Source organism: Phyllobates terribilis, unplaced genomic scaffold (genome assembly GCF_046119375.1).
Source record: "Phyllobates terribilis strain yellow unplaced genomic scaffold, ASM4611937v1 Scaffold_7__3_contigs__length_470593459, whole genome shotgun sequence".
NCBI classification, from domain to species: domain Eukaryota; kingdom Metazoa; phylum Chordata; class Amphibia; order Anura; family Dendrobatidae; genus Phyllobates; species Phyllobates terribilis.
This window is the reverse complement of record NW_027362767.1, coordinates 303,687,260-303,704,337: the sequence shown is the minus strand read 5'-3', so window position 1 is coordinate 303,704,337 and position 17,078 is coordinate 303,687,260.

Here is a 17,078-nt window from a genome sequence, read left to right as displayed (position 1 = left end):
CTAAATAGGATAAATAATAATACATGGACTGGTCGCCTGCCAGTACGTGTACAGTCCTGAACGAGGCTATTAAGTGCATGGTTGATATGAACCTGAAATTGAAGTTTTTAATATGGGGGAAAACTGGGATGGACAGATAGTGTGTGGAGGTGATACGCCAGTCTAAAGAAATGGGTTTTTAGGGTCCGCTTGAAACTGTGGGTATTGGGAATTAATCGAACTGTCCTGGGTAGTGCATTCCAAAGAATTGGCGCAGCACGCGAGAAATCTTGGAGTCGGGAGTGGGAAGTTCAGATTATGGAGGAGTCATTGGCAGAATGGAAGGCACGTGTAGGGTGGTAGACTGAGACGAGGGAGTAGATGTAGGGGGTGTACTGAAGCATGGAGCACTTTGTGGGTAAGCGTGATAAGTTTAAATTGAACTCTATATTGGATGAGTAACCAATGCAATGACTGGCACAGGAAAGAGGCATCGGTGTAGCGGTTGGTGAGGAATATGATCCTGGCTGCTGCATTAAGGACGGATTGGAGAGGGGAGGGTTCAGTAAGAGGGAGCCCGATAAGTAGAGAGTTGCAGTAGTCCAGACGAGAATGAATAAGAGCGACAGTAAGAGTATTTGCCGAGTCAAAGGTGAGAAAAGTCCTGATTCTTGAGATGTTTTTGAGGTGTAGATGACATGAACGAGCGAGTGATTTGATGTGAGGAGTGAAGGAAAGATCTGAATCAAAAATGACCCCAAGACAGTGGGCCTGTTGCTGGGGAGTAATGGTTGAGCCACAAACGGAAATGGCAATATCGGGCACAAGTAGGTTAGTGGAGGGAGGAAATACGAGTAGTTCAGTTTTTGACAGATTCAGTTTTAGACAGAGGGAGGACATAATGTTAGACAGAGCAAAAAGACAATCACTGGTCTTTTGTAGTAATGCAGGGGTGATGTCTGAAGAAGAGATGTATAATTGGGTGTCATCAGCATAAAGATGGTACTGAAAACCGAATCTGCTGATTGTTTGTCCAATGGGAGCGGTGTATAAGGAGAAAAGAAGGGTGCCTAGGACTGATCCTTGAGGAACCCCGACAGTAAGGGGAAGGAGAGAGGAGGAGGAGCCGGCAAAAGACACAGAGAAGGAGCGGTCAGAGAGATAGGAGGAGAACCAGGAGAGAACAGTGTCCTTGAGGCCGATAGAGCGGAGCATAGTGAGGAGGAGCTGGTGATCCACCGTGTCGAATGCTGCAGAGAGATCCAGGAGAATCAGCAGGGAGTAGTGACCATTAGATTTAGCTTTTAGTAGATCATTAGAGACTTTAGTGAGGGCAGTTTCAGTAGATTATAAAGAGCAGAAACCAGATTGTAAAGGGTCAAGAAGAGAGTTGTCTGAGAGATAGAGGATTAGATGGGAATGGACCAGGCGTTCCAGGAGTTTAGAGATAAAGGGAAGATTGTAAACAGTTCTGTAGTTGGCCGTGCAGTTCTGGTCAAGGGATGTTTTTTTAAGTAATGGATTTATGCTGGCATGTTTAAAAGAAGAGGGAAAGATAGCAGATGAGAGGGAGAGGTTGAAAATTTTAGTTAGGTGAGAGGTGACAGCTGGAGAAAGAGACTGAAGGAGATGTGAGGGAATTGGGTCACTGGTGCAGGTGGTAGGGCGAGAAGATGCAAGGAGCCTGATCACTTCATCTTCCGTGACTGGTTCAAAGTCAGAAAGTGAGCAAGATACAATGTGGCGGGGGAGAGCATGCATAACGTTTGGGGATTGGGAGAAAATTTCATGTCGGATATGGTCAATTTTTTCTTTGAAATAATTGGCCAGATCGTCAACGCTGAGGTTGGTGATCGGGGCCTGTGCTGTTTGATTGAGGAGAGAATGAAATGTGTCAAAGAGTCATTTAGGATTATTGGAAAGTGAGATGATGAGGTTGTTAAAGTAGGTTTGTTTGGAGAGGTGAAGCGCAGAGTTATATGTTTTCAGCAGAAATTTATAATGGAGGAAATCTTCGGGCAGATTAGATTTTCTCCACAGCCTTTCAGTGCACCTGGAGCACCGCTGGAGAAGACGTGTTTGAGGCGTGTGCCAGGGTTGTCGCCATCTATGCTGAATTGTTCTTTGTGTAGGAGGTGCGGCTTCATCCAGGGCGCATAGCATTATTTCGTTATAATGCTTTAATGCAGAGTCGGGACATGAGAGGGAGGAGATTGGGGCCAATGATGATTGCAACTTTTTCATAAATTTCTGGGTGTTAATGGCGCGTATATTTCTATAAGTGTGGAAAGTGGGGGTGTCTTGAGTAGCCTCACAGTTCTTGACAGAGAATGAAAGAAGATTATGGACAGAGAGTGGTAGGGGAGAGTTAGTAAAGTCATGTACTGAGCAAAGCCGGGAGAAGATCAGGTCTAATGTGTTCCCATCTTCATGTGTAGGAGAATTAGCAAGCTGTGAAAGTCCGAAGGAGGAGGTTAGTGATAAAAGATGAGCGGCAGATGGGGAAAGAGAATCGCCAATTGGGATATTAAAATCTCCCATGATTATCGTGGGGATGTCGCAGGATAAAAAATTTGGAAGCCAGGCAGCAAAGTGATCCAGGAACTGACGGGAGGGACCTGGAGGGCGACAGACAACCGCCACTCGCAGGGAGAAGGGCCTATAGAGTCTGACTGTGTGGGCCTTAAAAGAAGGGAAGATAAGGGAGGGTACTGGGGGGATAACCCAAAAAGTACATTTTGTTGAAAGAAGCAGACCAACACCTCCACCTGATCTGTTGTCAGGTCTCGGAGTATGAGTGAAGTGTAGGCCACCATAGGAGAGAGCTGCCACGGCGGTGGTGTCCGACTGCTGGATCCAGGTTTCAGTGAGAGCCAAAAGGTTGAGGGAATTAGAGAGGAAAATGTCATGGATGTAAGAGAGTTTATTACATGCTGAGAGCGCATTCGAAATGGCACAGTTGAATGAGACAGAAGATATGCAGGGAATATTAATGAGATTAGCAGGGTTTCTGAATGTAACAGGGAAAGAGTTAGTGTTATTATTTCTGGAGGGTCCTGGATTAGGAGAAATATCACCTGCAACTAAGAGAAGGGAGATAAAGAGAGAGAGCAGATGGTTGAGTGATTTGTGAGAGCGTTTCCTGTGTTGTACTGTGGGAATGAATGGATCTGTGTGGTATAACATTGTGAAGAGAGCATGGCAGCTGTACATAGGAGAAGAGAGGAGAGAGGGATTAATATGGATGAAGTGTGCAGAATTTGTGGGAGAATGGTGAATGTGGATGATTGTAGCAGCCAGAACGTAAATGGCACAAATACAAATGGTGAATACTGTTTGCAAAACAGATGACCTGGAAGCAAGTTTGATTAATTGTCTTGCATGTCTTACCTGTCTCCTGCCCTGTCCAACTGCCATATCTAGCTGCCAAGACACTTTGATAAACTATGGCACTTCGATAAAGTATGCATAAATGCTATATGCATAAATGCCCCCGCATAAATGCTGCCCCTTGACTATGTCTCAATATATAGGGACATATCTGCTTAGATCTGCACAGATTTAACTCTTTAGCAATCAATAAACTAGCTTAAGACAACAGGAGACAATAAAACTGCAGAAAAAAAACAGACTGGCAACTCAACATGGATCATAAACTGTTAAAGTAAGTGTGATGACCTTACAGTATCATGGGTTAAACAACGTAGATGGATGATATATATATATGTTTCCTAACATTTTCCGGTAAAGTCCATTTTATCTTCGGTTTATTGTGTTTTTTTTTATCAGTCTGTAAAACTGGAGTAATACTCTGATAACATTATTCCCAGCAGCAACCTGGGAGTCAGAGATGAGTCCAGGCGTCTTCCCCATGCTGTTCCCATTCCATCTGAGTGCTGTTCCATCCATTTCAGCGATTTTCCTGCCTCCTCAGCCCTCCTGTTAAGGTCTTCCAGGAAAATGCTTGAGTTTCCCACTGACTTCTATTAAACTCGGTACTCAAGTCAAGCCTGTCTGACCTGCTCAATTCGAGTACCGAACACTCGAGCGTTTTAGTGCTTAATCATCACTAATTTTGACTCATTGTTTTTCACACTTCTGGCATATAAACTGGTCTGCTTTGGTAAAGACAAATTCACCAGCCGCAATTAATACCATCTCTGACTTGAAACTGGAGCCTGGACATAACAGTACTCTCATAACAAATTAGGCCAGTTATTGTCACTGGTCCAATTTATTGACCCAGAAATCTAAGGGATATGTGCTCAGGGTATCTACCCGAGAAAAGACATAGTCTAGGTTTGACTAAACCTGATTGTTCTGACTACTTAATAGTCATTACTTTGCTTCATGTTGACAATACATCTGTCCTCCCACAGGCATTGCAGCACAAAGCTTGGGATTCCAGCTGGCATGGATATTGACCCCACTGTTTCATTATTATAACACTACTGTTACGAAAGGTTGTCATGGGCGGCATCATAGAGTAAAAATGACAATGACTATCTACCTCATTCCATGCCTGTCGCAAGTCGTTCCTCCTCCACTTCCATATGCTGCTGCTACCCCTCCTCTTGCTCCTCCTTTTCTTTCTCCAAATCCTGCAGCATATGATATGGACCTTGAGAGTCCCCAACAGAACAGGTGCTGAACAGTTCCAAATTGGTGTTCTTGCTCCATCCCTTCTCTTGCAAGCTTGTGAGCGTTTTTTTCAAGGATAAACCAGACTTAACTCACAATTAAAACCTTTTCTGGGAAAGATGTGTAGTTAAGGGTGCTGATCCCAGGAGTAGGCAACACTCCTCAATGTATACTAGAAAAAACAATAGGGCCCGCAGACGATTAGTATTAAATTAATGTACAGGTTCTCAAAAACACTATGTAGCCAATATACAAACATATATAGCGGTTGAAATAAGTATTGAACAAGTCACCAATTTTCTAAGTAAATATATTTCAAAAGGTGGTATGGACATGAAATTCTCAACAGATGTCAATAACAACCCATCTAATCCACACAGACAAAAAATCAAACCATAGCTGTCCATAAATTAACTTATATGTAATTCTGAGAAATAACACAGGGAAAAAGTATTGAACACGCTTACTAAAATCTATTTAATACTTTGTACAAAAGCCTTTGTTGGTGATCACAACTTCAAGATGCCTCCTGTATGGATAAACTAGTTGCATGCATTGCTCAGGTGTAATTTTGGCCAATTCTTCCACACAAACACTCTTCAAATCCTGTAGGTTCAGTGGGCTTCTATGAGCACCTGCGCTTTAGTTCCTTACTTAAATTTTCTATTGGATTCAGGACAGGAGATTGGTTGGACCATTCTAGCATCTTTATTTTCTTTCTTTGAAACGAATTGAGAGTTTCCTTGGCTGTGTGTTTGGGATCATTGTCTTGCTGAGATCTCCACCCTCATTTCTTCCTAATCAACCAGGTAGATGGCAGTAGATTTTTTTGAATGTCTTGGTACATTTGTCCAATCATCTTTCCTTTAATTATCTGAAGTGTGCCAGTGCCGTATTCTGACAAACAGCCCCATACCATGATGTTCCCACCTCCAAACTTCACTATTGCTATGATGTTTTTGGGGTGTAATGCTGTGTAGTTTGGCCTCCAAACATGGTGTGTGTTATGGCATCCAAAGAGTTACATTTTGATATCATCTGACCAGACTATATTCTCCCAGTATTTCACAGGCTTGTCTAAATGTTGTTGCACAAAATTTAAACGCGCTTGAGCATGCTTTTTGTTCAGCTATGGAGTCTTGCGTTTTAGCGTGCATAAAGGCCATGTAGATTGACTGTATTACTACTAGATTTCTTTGAAACAATTGAATCTCCTGATTTCAGGTCTTTCTGTAGCTCTCCACAGGTAATACATGGCTTTTGGACAACTCTTCTGATAATTATTTTCACTTCTCTGTCTGAAATCTTGCAGGTAGCAGTCGTGGCAGGTTTATGGTGAAATTATGTTCTTTCTCCTTAGGATTATGGCCCCAACAGTGCTCACTGGAGCCTTCAGTAGTTTAGAAATTGTTCTGTAACCAATGCCATCAGTATGTTTTGCAGCAATAAGGTTGCAAAGGTCTTGAAGCAGCTCAATGGCTTTATTCATCATGAGATGTTTCTTGGCTAGCAGCTTGGTAATGAGACACCTTTTTTATAGGTCATCAGTTGAACCAGCTGATATTATTTTTCACTAAGTTGCAGAATTGTTTTTTAATTACAGATAGATATCAGCTGGTATCAGGAGTTTCCATGACTTTTTGCACCTCTTTCCTAATGAGTTCAATAGTTTTTCCCTTTGCCATTTCTCATTATTACACATAACTTAATTATTGGACATCTTTGGTTTGATTTCTTTGCTTGTGTGGACTTGATGGGCTGTTACCAACATCTGGTGAGAATTTCATGTCAATAGCACCTTTAGAAATATATTTACTTTGAAAGTTGGTGACGTGTTCAATAATTATTTCACCCGCTGTACATAGACTGTGTCAGCATACTGCGATTAATGCATGAACTCCACTATTGCTGTAAAGTTAAAAATATTAAAAACGTAAAGTGCTTAGTTGGCATTTTTTATCCAACGGCTCAAAAGTTAATTTAATACTATAGGTGGGTGGGTCCTATTTTTTAGTTTAGGGGGTGTGGCCCACTCCATTCTCAGCTCCCTTATCTAAACATCCTTCCCAGGCAAGGTTATAATTGCGAGCTACACCTGGTTTTCTTTCATTTTCACATTTAGATGCGGCCAGATTTGGCACATGGAGAGGTAAAACGTTAATTAAGTACCTCACGTTTTTAAAGTTTATAGCACTGTTGGGAACTATCAATGACAATGTCACATGCAACTGAATTTGGTGGAGGAGTATGTTCAGCTGGTGTATGTGGAGGAGGACTTTGTGTTAAACCATGCATAAGCTGGTTCGGAAGATGACAGTCAATCTGAAATTTATAACAATGACGATAATGGTTGTAATGACAAACCATCGCAGAAAAAGATGGAAAGTTAAACAATGGGTACTTCAGTCATGCTGACAAGCATGACAAGCAAGCTGCATGCTCAGTTGCTTGCGGAATGACAGTTGTATTGTTATGGCATGACTATAGGACAGCTATGATATTATAACCTTGTTGCTGTAATTGACCATTCGTGTTGAGGTTTGCTTCCTGGTCCCAAAGCACCCGGTTATGGTATTTCTGAGTGTGTGTGTGCTTTGCAGGGGGTTTCTGGATACCCCTATTCAGGCCACATGTCAGTTGTTATGGGGACCCTTGAAATGGCTGTTAATTAAACAAGACCAAAGTCCAATATATAAAAATAAAAACATTTTTATTGATACTCCTCAAGCAGTACTTCAATAATTAATAGCAGGCACAGTACTTTGATAAAAAAAAATTTCTATAACATGCAGAGGCTCTTTCCTTGATAGTACTAGGTATTTTGGTGATATTGTAAATCGGAGTCACTTCCTAACACTTCTGCTCTGGCCTTCACTTTTACTATCCATCACTGCAGTAGTACTTCGTGTCCCAACTTGGTCACAATAGGAATTCTCTAATCTCTGTAGCCAACTCCTTCTAGATGCATAGGGGGAATTACACCTCTCTCAGCTCTGTTAGCTACCAGCAGTACTCACTGCAGGTAGCACACACCTTTTTAGTACTGGGTTAACACAACCTCCAAACTCTGGCCGTATAAGAGACAGTTGCTGATAAATTACTTAATCTTGACTGTACTATCATTACTCTCTTTTCACTATGCATTAACATACTCTTTTAGACATGAGGCCTATATTCTAGATAATGGTATATAACACTTCCTTCTCTATCTGACCAACAGCCAGGAACTAGCTTCCTGAGCCCACTTATTTCCTCCCAACCTGGGCTTGCTCTAAGAGTTAATCTTTCACCTCTAAATAACCACAAACTGCAGACACATAGAAATAAAATACATAAAACAGCAGGTCAATAAAATAGTATATAAGAAGTCTTCAGAGAGGATGTTAGGATGACTTCTCCGCCTTTACACTTTAATAGCAAAATGAGGGAATATATTACTGCTTTCGAAAGAGAGTAAAAATAGTTTTTTTTTTCCAGGATAAGCTGTTATTCCTGCTTGATGAAGCTTTCATATAGCAAATGCCTGTCAACCTCATGTTTGACTGGCACAACCCTCAGTTAGCTTTCTCCCATCTGTGCCAGCATTACTATCACAACAAGTAGCTTAAGCAGCAGCAAAATTGCAGTATTTATAACATGGTGGACCAGATGTTTTATAAGTCGCTGCGCCAACCTGATGCACAGGGGTGTATCTATGAGAAGGAAGGGGGGCAAGCGAGGAATTTGCCTTGGCATTACCTTAAGGAGGGCGCTGTCTGGCCAATTAATGCACAGTCTGAGGTATATCCCAGGATGCTGTATCTTGTTGCCCCACGGAGTGGGATTTGGCTGTTCTCTGAGCCATCTGTCAAGCTGACAGTCGGCTCAGAGATGTGTAACATACCAGCTCTCACTTTTCAACTGTCTTTCAGACCCAAGTACAATAACAGCCTTGACCACCAGCACTTTCGGGTAAGTGCGTGAACAGGTCATCGGTCAGTAGCTTGCACATTTCACTCTCCTGCGCCATATACTGTAGGCGTTGAACATTGATGTGGTAAGCACTCCATTGGAGCTGAAGAAACCAAAGAGTTATTGTAATGTAATTCATTGTGAGGAAACAGTATGATGAGGGGGAAATGTGTGAGGAAACAGTGTGGGGAGCAGGAGTGGGGATGTGTCAGGAGAAACTACTCTCACCATGCTTGCATATGTTCTTCCAGTTATTCTATACAAATCCTTCCTCTGCTTTGCTACCATCACCTACTGAAAAAAAAATATGTATCTCTCCTTCCCTCTTACCCCCCACTTGACTAAATTTACAGCTTTGCTCCTTAACCCCAAATATCATATTCTTCATTTTAAAACACAAAACAAGCCATGTACTTTCCTAATACCTGCTCTCCGCTTCTTCTCACTACTAGTGATGAGCGAATTTACTCGACGAATGTTCTAAAGTTTCAAATTCGACACGATTACGGCACATTCGGATACGTAATCGGAAAGGCGAGCAAAATTTCTTAAAGTCGGAAAATGTTAAATGAATAAGCGCGGGAATGCGAATACGGAGCAACCACAGCGTTTTGAACAGTTTTGGTAGCATAGTGCAAGTGTATGTTGAGCGGGGAGACATGGTAGCTGAGTTTGGGGGCTGGTGATAGCTTAGAACAGGTCATACCAGCGGCGCACTTTTCTTTTTTTTTCTGGTAGGCTGTAATTTCAAGTCAGGAAAGCGCGGCCAGACAATCAGAGCGCAGGAAGCATCCACACTGTCCAGACAAAAGCAATTGGCTGCAGAAATCACATGTTCTCTCCATATAAAAACCGGCCATGTTCCCTCAGCGCCATTCTATCCATGTAACTGCTGGGGAGACAGATGCAGCTCATTGTACTCCTGTTTAATGACAGATATTAACTAGCTAGATGGGCGCTTGTGTGTAAGTCAGATAGTGCAGATAATTCCTGGCCTGTATAACTTTTGTTTTCTTGTGCAAGTACTGAGATTCATACAGAAAGAGAGGGCCTATGCCATACAACAGTGTTGTGCACCGCTTGTATTGAGCTCCATGCATGAGTATACCTTCAATCTATTCTTGCACTTGCTAATGTGATCAAGCAAGCAAGCGCAGCCCACCTTTACATTTTGTGGGGTTGAAATTCTGCTCTATGCAGAGTCTGCAGAGCTTCTGATTGCAGAGCACAAAAACCTTTTTTTCTGTTGCTAATGTGATAGTGCAAGCTGTGTTAGCCCAGTTTTTCCTTTTTTGGCTGGGTGAAATGCAGCTGTACGCTCAGTAAAACAAATCTATTTTTTTGTTGACAGGCAGAGTCCACAAAAGTTTTTTTGGTGTGACAAAGGTTATCCAGTCTGCTAAAAGCCAGATACTATTTTAGTGGCGTTAAACTTCACCTGGTTTCAGAGTAAAAAAAAAATACACTTTTTCCCTTGCTAGGCACAGTCAAAAAAATATTTTTTCGTGTGACAAACATGATAAATAGTGTTGAGCCACCCCCGTAGTGTTCGAGTTCGGTTCGGTTCGTCGAACACCCGTGTGTTCGCCGAACTGTTCGTCGAACTGTTCGTCGAACACCTTCGAACACCGTTAAAACCAATGGCAGGCAAACAAAAACACATAGAAACACATAGAAAACACCTTCAAAGGTGTCCAAAATCTGACAAACTGCTCAGAAGACACAACTAACACATGGAAAAGTGACAAGTACATATAGTCATGCGAAAAGAAAAGAGGTGGAGGAGTAAAAGGAGGGGGAGACACAGATATAGGCATGTCATGCCCTTCTAAAATCCAAAAAGTGAGAAGCCAACACGTTCAGTCCGCTCCTGCCCGTGCCACCTCCGCGTCGCCGGGTTTGTGCCAGAGCCGCAGTGAACCCTGACGGCCAGCCCCCCTCTCCCAATACTGGTGCCTGTCCGCTGGTGGGTCGAGCGAGCCCCCCTGTGGTGGAGGCAGCTCTAAGCTTTTTAATTTAAATTGTCTCTCTAATTTGAATGAATACACTTTAAATCCATTTACAAGGATCTATTGGAGGGCAAGTCTCATGCCAGCAGCCGCGTAATTCCAGCTCCAGTAGCGTCCACTAAAGCTGCTGCAGTTAAAAAGCTTTTATAAGGATCGAGCTCGGCTGTCCACCGCAAGGCATCCTACTGCCAGTCCCAGCCCCTATGCCTTGGGGTGCCTCCTGATGCTCTTCACTGAGTATCCCGTGGTCCCGAAGCATTTCCTTTGAAAAAATTAAGTGTCCAAACTACAGGTGGTGTAGCTTGCTTAACAGCCGGGATAATCCGCTGACTAGCAGACACTGCTACTAGGCACAAAGTATTTCCTGGGCTAGATGCAGTTAAAAATTTGTAATTAGATACTCTCGTTGGATGCTGAGAAAGCATTCCATAGAATCTCCTGGCACGCCATATATGATTCTCTTAAAAAGCTTGGGGTAGGGGTCTAGGGGACCCTTTTATAGCCAAAATCACGGCCCTGTATCGCAATACGTCACCTAGGCTGAAGATAAATGGAACTGTAGCACCCTGAGGGCTCGGTTGCTACAGAGGTATTGCACCTCACCCAGAGGTGTGATATCTCACTCTCAGGTAAGGATGTAGTGTGGATCAGGACCCGACACCTGCATGCATTACACCACATTGCCGTGGGGCAGGGCGACCAATATGCCCCTGAGATGGGCACGACAGTCCCTGTCCCTGGCTGGAGTGGGGGGAGGGAACACTGAGGAAGGGCAACCCTGTAGTGCAGGAGCAGGGAGGAAGCAGTTCCTGGGTGCATTGAGAAGGGAATATAAAAGGTGGGCACCATCTTAGTTCAGTGCAGAGAAGTCTGAGCAGAAGTGGCAGGGAGCAGGGGCTCTGCATGACCTCTGCTCCGGAGGCGGGCCTAGTAACAGAGGCCCAGGCCTGGAAGAGGGAGAAGGAAGGAAGAGGAGCGGAGAAGGCTCCAGGAACGAGGAACGAAGGGATCCCAGGGGTGCGGACGGGCGAGTCGCCACCGCACGCCCGAATCCACCTGCGTGGAGGGGTCAGGCCAAAGGGGGAGACCGGTCCCCGAAACTAGTGGAGGCAGGAAACGACCCTCAGCTAGAAACAGGAGGCTGTGACATTTTATGTGGCGCAGCCCCTCGCTACACCCGCTAGGAAGGCACCACATAGGGTCAGGGAAACTGGCGCCAAGTTTACCAAGAGGAGGCCTAAGGCAGCCGGACAGAAGTGTTGGTAAGAAAGGCCAGACAAAGGACACACAAAGGGGGTCCTGTGAAGCGCTCCAAAGTTATCTGGGAGTTGTCTGAGCCCCTCACCTGGTGAGCACAGTACGACGTGGGCAGCCGTTACCTGCAGACGTGGTCTGGATAATAAGAACTGTGAGTAAAGGCCCTGGACTGCATCACTGACTCCGTGTCGTTACTGCTGCTGCCCTGCACCATCACCCCCATCCTCCGCATACACTGCCCTGAGGCTATACTCCTCCCGTGGGGAGTTATGCTACGCTCTGCTGCACCCACAACACCAGCCTCAGTGGTCTGCCCTGGAGCGGCGGTTCACTCTGACCGCAATCCACGGGTGGCGTAGTCGGACATTTAAACATCAAAACCACATAAATAGTTCCGCCACTGGTTTGACCGCCCTGAGCCACGGAACCGGGTCGCCGCCACGGAGACTACAACCACCAGCATCCACCAAAAAGGGTCCGGCTCCGGGTGTCCCAAGGCCCAGGGGGCGCGTCAGAACATTTTCATCACGTTTCACAATCACCAATGGGACAAGGCAGGGATGTTCTCTGTCCCCTCTCTTATACATCCTAGTGACAGAGCACCTGCTCTCATCAATTCGCCATAACCCCAATATTAGGTGGATTGAGGTGGGAGGCACCGAGTACAAGTGGTCTCTATTTGCTGATGATGTCCTAGTATATATCACTCAATCACATATATCCATCCATGCTGTTATGGCTGAAATAGATCACTTTGTTACATGGTCAAATTTTAAAATCAATGCAGCGAAGTCTGAGGCCCTCGATGTCTCCCTCCCCAAATCCATATAGGATTCCATCCAGTCCAACTTTCCCTTTGCCTGGCCCTCACAGGGTATCAAATACTTAGGAATTCCTATTCATAGAGACCTCTCCCATCTATGTTATCTTAATTTTGGGCACTATATTGAACAACTCCATACAGACCACGGTTGGCAAGTTAGAACTGTAAGATTCACTACGTGAACCACTGGTGTTTTGTGGAAAAGCACATGTACACTGTGTTCCAAATTATTATGCAAAAAGTGTTTAGGAGTGATAAGGGAAGAATTTGTTTGTTTGTCAGTTAAACTCATTGATGGTGATGTGTGTCAGGGCTCTTTATATCACTGTAAGCAATTGCAGACACCTGTGCTAATTAGTTTGGCAGGTGTGTCCAATGAAAGGCAAGACTACTTAAGAAGGCTGTCTCACATTATTAAGCAGCCTACATTTTCTGCCAAAATAGGAAAGAAAAAGGATGTGTAGGCTGCTGAGAAGCAACAAATTGTGGAGTGTTTAGGTCAAGGCATGACTACAATCAACATTGTGCGATGATCAGGATGAAGTGTCTTGGCAATCAAGAAGTATGTAGCTGATTCACAGTACACACGTGTGCGTGCTGATAAGGGCAAATTGAGGACTCTTTCCTACAGGCAATTACGTCAGGTTGAAAGAGCAGTGGCAAAAAAGCCTTGTCATAGCAGCAGACAAGTTTTTGAAGCTGCTGGTGCCTCCAACGTCCCCAAACAACAAGATGCAGGGTCCTTCAGAGGTTTGCAGCTGTGCATACGCCATCCTGTCGACCTCCTCTATCCACTTCACACAAGCAGAAACTGCTCCAGTGGGCCAAACATTACATAAAGACTGATTTCAAAACTGTTTTGTTCACGGATGAGTGCCGTGCAGCGCTCGATGGTCCAGATGGATGGAGTGGAGGATGGCTGGTTGATGGACACCCCACGCAAACACGGCTACAGCGCCAACAAGGAGGAGGTGGAGTAATGTTTTGGGCTGGAATCATGGGGAGAGAGATTGTCGGCCCCTTTAGGATCCCTGAAGGCGCTAAAGATGAACTCCATAATGTATGTGGATTTTCTCAAACAGCACTTCCTGCCATGGTTCAAGAAGAAGAACCGTGTATTTCACAGCAAGATCATTTTTTTGCATGATAATGCACCATCTCATGCTGCACATAAAACATCTGCATCTCTGGCTGATATGGGCATAAAAGGGGACAAACTTATGGTGTGACCCCCATGCTTCCCTGACCTCTACCCCATTCAGAACCTTTGGAGCATCATTAAAAGGAGTGTCTATGATGGCGGGAGGCAGTTCACATCTAAGCAACAGCTCTGGGAGGGTATTCTGTCCTCATGCAAAACAATTGAAGCAGAGACCATCCAAAACCTGACAAATTCAATGGACGAGAGAGTTCAGAAGCTCCTTTCGAACAAGGGGTCCTATGTGAAAATGTAACATCACCTAGAATAAAGTTTTGAGTTGAAAACTGTTTGATTTCAGTTTCTAACAACCTGCTAATGCTTATAATTTCAAAAATGACCATTTTTTTGGTCTTTATTAAAATGAAAAGGTTGATCGAAAAGTTTGGGGGATCTAAGAGTGTGGCAATCCAGTAGTCATGATTACTTCAAATTCTGACAATATGAGGGTCATGCTGCAGGTAGTGCAGCAAGAAGGCACTTATGTGTCTTGCGCATCTCGGAGCCCCAAAATTATTTTCCGGGCTAGATGCAGCTAAAAATTATTATTAATTTAAAATCTGGTGAAGCTTTAGTATAGATGGCCTAATAGGGTCAGTGCTGCACACTATTACAAAGCCCAAATTATTTTCCAGTCAAGATACAGATAAACATGATTAGTAATTTTAAATCTGGTGGAGCTTATTATAGATGGCTTAATAGAATCAGTGCTGCACACTGCTACAAAGCCCAAATTATTTTCCAGCCAAGATACAGATAAACATGATTAGTAATTTGAAAGCTTAAAACGGTTGGTAGGGTGATTTTAACCAATCATCAAGCTTTTACTCTCCCCAGGATGACACAGGGGTAGAAAAGTCGTTTCGGATCCATGATTTGTTCATCTTTATGAACGTGAGTCTGTCTACATTATCAGTGGAGAGCCGCGTGCGCTTATCTGTCAGCACACCACCAGCAGCGCTGAACACACGTTCAGACAGAACGCTGGCTGCGGGGCATGACAAGATCTCCAAGGCGTAAGTGGCTAGCTCCGGCCATTTATCCAGATTGGAAGCCCAAAAAGAGCAAGGGTCCAGTGACACAGTCATGGCTTCAATGTTTACTTGGAGATACTCCTGTACCATCGTCTCTAGGCGTTGACTATGTGTCAGACTTCTTGTCTCCTGTGGCCTTGCAAAGGATGGGCTAAAAAAGTGGTGAAATGATTCCGCAAAATTGATGTTACCAGCAGATACTGTGGTTCTGTTACGGTTTGAGTGCTGAACACTTGACGGTCCCACGGTTGGCAAGTTGGAACTGTGAGATTCACTACGTGCACCACTGGTATTTTGTGGAAAAGCACATGTAAGATTCTGCAACAGTCTCTGCTGATACTCCTGCATGCGTGCATCCCTTTCTATGGCAGGAATAATTTCTGCAAATTTACTTTTGTACCGGGGATCTAACAGTGTGGCAACCCAGTAGTCAGGATTGTTTCTAATTCTCACAATTCGAGGGTCATGTTGCAGGTAGTGCAGCAAGAAGGCACTCATGTGTGTTGCGCATCCAGGAGCACCAAGTCCCTGTTGTGTTGGTGGCGAGGTAACAATCATGCTTCCTTCCTCTGTCCTCTCCCCCCAACCTCGCACAACAGAAATGTGATCAAGGTCTCCCTCATCTGATGAGTCTTCCATCAGTTCGTCCTCCACTTCTTCCTGGGCTCCTGCACCTTCCTCACTAGTTTGGCTGCTACCATGCGCCCTGGTAAAACCATCTCCCCCACCCTCACATGCCTGCCGCCTTGGTGCTGCCGACCGTCGGGACCTTGCAGATGTTAGCCCTTCCGCATACAACTCCTCCTCCTCTACTTCCTCCACCTCCTCTTGTGCCACCACCTGACTCCGAATTCTGTTTAACATGTGCTCCAGCATGTAAATCACCGGAATAGTCATGCTGATAATGGCATCGTCAGCACTAAACATCTTCGTCGCCATTTCAAAACTGTGCAGAAGGGTGCATAGGTCCCTGATCTGAGACCACTCCTCCAGCGTGATTTGCCCCACCTCTGGATCTCGTTGGCCCAGGCTATACGTCAGAACGTATTGCACCAGGGCTTGTCGGTGCTGCCACAGTCGCTGCAACATGTGCAGAGTTGAATTCCACCGTGTAGGCACATCGCATTTTAGCCGGTGAAGTGGCAGGCCCAACGACTTCTGTAGAGATGTAAGTCGCTGAGCTGCGGGATGCGAACGGCGGAAGTGAGCACACAGCGACCGTGACCTCTGCAGAAGGCCATCTAGTCTGGGATAGTGGGCTAAAAATTGCTGGACAACCAGGTTCAACACGTGAGCCATACAAGGCACGTGTGTGACATTGCCCCGGCGAAGGGCCGCACCCAGTTTTGCAGCATTGTCGCACACGGCCTTCCCTGGTTTCAGGTCCAGTGGAGACAACCATTCATGAAATTGGTTCTCCAGAGCTGACCACAACTCCTCAGCTGTGTGACTCACATTTCCCAGACATTTCAATGTAAAAACCGCCTGATGACGTTGAGCCCTACTGCCAGCATAGTAAGGAGGTGTGCAGGATCCCTTCTGCGCAGTTAGAAAGCTTGTGGCATGACCAGACAGGCTTTGGGTGCAGGTGGAAGACCGAGAGGAGGTTGAGGAGGCAGAAGCAGTGGAGGAACTTTGACATAAAGAGGATTGACGCACAACTCGTGGGGACGGCAAGACTTGGACAGCAGCCCCTTGTCCTGCTGTCACCATAGTTACCCAGTGCCCAGTCAGCGACATGTAACGCCCCTGTCCATGCCTACTCGCCCAAGTGTCTGTGGTGAAATGCACCCTGTCACACACAGAGTTTCTCAAAGAAGCGGTGATGTTGTGTGCGACATGCTGGTGGAGCGCAGGCACACCTTTCTTTGAGAAGTAGTGCCGACTGGGCATCTGGTACTGGGGCACTGCGACGGACATAAGGTCTCGAAAATCCTCTGTGTCCACCAGGCGGAAAGGCAGCATTTCTGTAGCCAAGAGCTTGCAGATGGTGAAATTCAACCTCTTAGCTTTCTCATGGCTAGGAGGAAATGGTCTTTTACTTGTCCACATCTGAGGGACCGAGGGCTGGCTATTGTGCTTAGACGGGGTTGATAAGGGTGTCCCCGGCAAACTGCCGGTCTGTGAGGAAGATGCAGGCGGACATGTTAGGTTGCCTTGATCCAAAGGTGGTGCTATCGATGTCG